We start from the raw sequence: 4,150 nt of genomic DNA, 5'->3' as shown, positions 1-4,150 counted from the left end.
TGATTCCCAATGGTTTGAGGAGGGTGGTCCTTTGGTGCTCACTCACAGTCCTCACTGAGAGACCCCATCATAACCTTGATTACTTCTCTACAGAATCCCTGTTCCAGGCTCAGTTCAAGATTCTCCCAAGTGCTGAGCTCAATTTTCCCTGTCTTGGGGTCAAAGGAATGCCTGCTTGATCAGTGCTCTGCAATGAGCCAGTACTGTGCCTACCTCGCCCCTACTGGGCCTACTGCACCACTCAAACACAACCACTCTTATTCTACCTGCCTCCTATGTGCTCATGATCCACTCTTGCCTGCACTCAGGGACTACGCTCCTCCCTCTGCTAGACTTGGGCCCCCTGCTTTAGCCCCAAACCCTCCCTTCCAGGGAAAAATAAGAAGGGAATAGATTTTAGTAACTTGTTCTCCGGAAATCCATTGCAAGTCAAAGAAAGCCCATGATTTACACAATAGAATTGGGCAATTGTGTTCTCCAGACCAGAATCTTTAGAGAAGAAAAGGATTACCAGGCATTTCTACTTCAGTGCAGCGGGGTTGAGTCACACCTACAGCTAGTATAGCAGACTGTCTAAGAGACTGATGCCTACCCACCATTTCTACACCCTCCCTTTACTCATCCCACTGAAAATATTTGTTTTCCTTTACCCCACAGTGGTGAGAACGCATAGTAAATTTTTTAATTAGGTGGGAATTCTCTAGGAGGACAAAAACCAAATTGACACAATCTATTTGTGTTTACAATAATTCCATAGGACAGGACAGAACTGTTCGATTGGGTTTCTGAGTATATAAATATGTATGAGATGAGAAGGCCTCATAGACCTCCCAATGAGCAGCTGGTGGTTTAGAAATGCTGACTATGTCATTAAAATCCAATGTGTATGTCTCTCTCCCAGAGCTGCAGATTCACTGCTGTCCTTTGAAATATCTGATCAGAGCACACGGGAGCAGAAACAAGGGAGAGTGGGAGAGAGTGGAGCACATCCTGGCCCACCAGGCCCTGAGGATGATGACTACAATTAGAGCAGCCAGTCCACACAAAGGACCACATGGCCAGCACCACTATCAGACATGATGTCCCTCACTGACCTGTAGCTCTGCAGGGGACAGCACCAGAGACACAATGTGGGAATTGTGCCTGACCTGATCTGACCACACCAAGGCAAAGCACTGGGGAGTGCAGCGGAACAGCAAGGAAATGGAGTGGCAAGGTCCCTAGAGACTGCTGAAGGGGACTTTGGGATCAGGGCATGGTGGGTGCCCCAACAGGCTGGACTGGAAAACACTCCTAAATGCCAACAAATGATCCTTGACCTAACTACAAGCTTTTTTTTTCTTGTTGTGTTTTGATTTTGTTTTGTTCTTCATAAGTGGTTTGTTGTTGTTGTTTTGTTGTATAATGTTTAATTTTGCTCTGTCTTGTTTTTGTGCATGTTATTATTGCTGCAGGTCTGTCTAAATAAGATAGGCTGGATGAACAAGCTGGAGGAAAAACAATGGGACCGACAGTTCCAGGGGGACATGGGATATGGAGAGGTGGGGGGTAAGGAAGTGATGTTAACAAACCCAGGGACAAGGGAACAACAAGTAATCCAAACTGGTGGTGAGGTGGGTATGGCAGGCCTGGTAGGGCATGATTAAGGGTAATGTAATTAAGAGATATTGATGAAACCCAGGTGGAGATGGCGCATGATAGTGGGACAGGAGGAAAGTCAAGGGAAATAGAGGGAAGAGCTGGGCATTTATAAATGCAAAGGCATTTATAGAGGTCTAGACAAAGACATGTACATATGAATATATATATATGGAAATAGATCTAGGTGCCTATATTTATAGGTTTAGTATTAAGGTGGTGGAAGGGCAATGGGCCTCTACTCAAGTACTCCCTCAATGAAAGAATACTTTCTTCTATTAAATTGGCATTCTATGATGCTCGCCCTCCCGACACAACCGCTGAAGACAAAGCAGGTGAATAAGCAAATGTGGTGAAGAAAGCTGATGGTGCCCGGCTATCAAAAGATATAGTGTCTGGGGTCTTAAAGGCTTGAAGATAAACAAGCCACCATCTAGCTCAGAAGCAACAAAGCACCCATGGAAGAACACACCAGCCTGTGTGATCACGTGGTTCCGAAGGGATCAGTTATCAGGCATCAAAGAACAAAAAATCATATCATTGGGTGCACATCTCCATGATAAGATTGCTGAGGACAAACGGGTGCATAAGCAAATATGGCGAAGAAAGCTGATGGTGCCCAGCTATCAAAAGTGATAGCATCTGGGGTCTTAAAAGCTTGAAGGTCAACAAGAGGCCATCGAGCTCATAAGCAACAAAGCCCACATGGAAGAATGCACACCAGCCTGTACAATCATGAGGTGTCGAAGGGATCAGGTATAAGGCATCATCAGAATAAAAATAATCTTACCATAGTGAATGAAGGGGGAAGTTCAGAGTGGAGATCCAAAGCCCATTTGTCGGCCACTGGAGATCCCCTTGAAGAGGGGTCTAGGGGAGGAGATGAGTCACTCAGAGTGCTATGCAGCACCGATGGAGAATACAGTTTTCCTTTAGTGCCTAAATACTTCCTCCTGCCCCCTCGCCCCCCCCCCCGCCCACTGTCATGACCCGAATTCTACCTTGCAGGCCTGGATAGAGCAGAGGTTATACACTGGTGTAGATAAGAGCTGGAGGCACAGGGAATCCAGGGCGGATGATACCTTCAGAACCAGGGGTGTGAGTGGTGATACTGGGAGCTAGAGGGTGAGTGTGTTGGAAAGAGGAAACCGATTACAAGGATCTACATGTGACCTCCTCCCTGGGGGACGGACAACAGAAAAGGGGGTGAATGGAGACGTCAGACCGGGTAAGATATGAAAAAGTAATGATTTATAAATTATCAAGGGCTCATGAGGGAGGAGGGAGCGGGTAGGGAGGGAGAAAAAAGAGAACCTGATGCAAAGGGCTTAAGTGGAGAGGAAATGCTTTGAAAATGATGAGGGCAATGAATGTATAGATGTGCTTAACACAATTGATGTATGTATGGATTGTGATAAGAGCTCTATGAGGCCCTAATAAAACGTTTAAAAAAATCCAATGTGTAACCAACTTTGCCACCAGGGCTCCTTGGGCTGGGAGGAGTGGAATATTTTTATAGTGGTGGCTCAGAAGAGAATAGAATTCAGATCAGTGAACCTGTCTAGCCCTGTCACTTACCACACTTGTTAGCTTGAGAATGATGTAGGTCCTTCTACTTCCAAGTGGGTGTGCTCAGCCCTGTCTTAATAAAACTCTTACAATATACTCCTATTTGAAGAATGTAAAGCCCTTGGCCAGATGAGTGAAAATACTTGGTCCTGAGTGGATGACCTTCATTACTGTTGTCATTTTAACACAGAAAATACCACCTTGCTCTCTGGAATATACACAAGGGGGCTTCAAACCTTTGAGGGAAATCACATTTTCGCTTCCTTTTTTAACGATTCTGTTATCCAAGTTTAATAGGGAACATAAGTATTTCATGATAGAAATATTATACACAAATAAACACTTAGGATACTGGTTTTTAATATTAAAAATCTCACTACTCAAACATAACCACACTTAACCTTTTAATTCTCCATTTCCATAAATGTTATGAAATATATATAAATTGATGCCGCTCATATCAACCATATAGGATAGGGTAGAACTCATTTGAGTGTTCACCACTGAGTCTGTATATAAGAGTAGAAAGCCTGGTCTTTCTCCCTTGAAACGGATGATGGTTTCAAACTGACCACCTGGTAATCTGTAATCACACCACCACCACTCCACCCAACGTGTAGCCACTCCAACACCAGGGATACATATATATTGTGATTGAATATGTGAAGCTCTAATACAAACTACATCCGATACCCAATAATTATCCTTAGCCAAAAAAATGTGAGAGAAATATCTCCATTACAGCACCTGGTTGACTTCAGTTACACAGGGATGTGAGATGGGACACAGCAGCAAACAAATTAGCTCCCTGGACAGGAGGAGGGCTCTCAGAGAGGAAAACCATCCAACAACAACACACCCATCTTGATCTATTCTTTCTTTTCACCAGCTAGACTCAAGAGTACACAAATTTTGTCAAAATGTGTACTGCCAGCTTTCCCAG

Source organism: Tenrec ecaudatus, chromosome X (assembly GCF_050624435.1).
Source record: "Tenrec ecaudatus isolate mTenEca1 chromosome X, mTenEca1.hap1, whole genome shotgun sequence".
NCBI classification, from domain to species: Eukaryota; Metazoa; Chordata; class Mammalia; order Afrosoricida; family Tenrecidae; genus Tenrec; species Tenrec ecaudatus.
Note: the sequence above shows the minus strand (reverse complement) of the source record.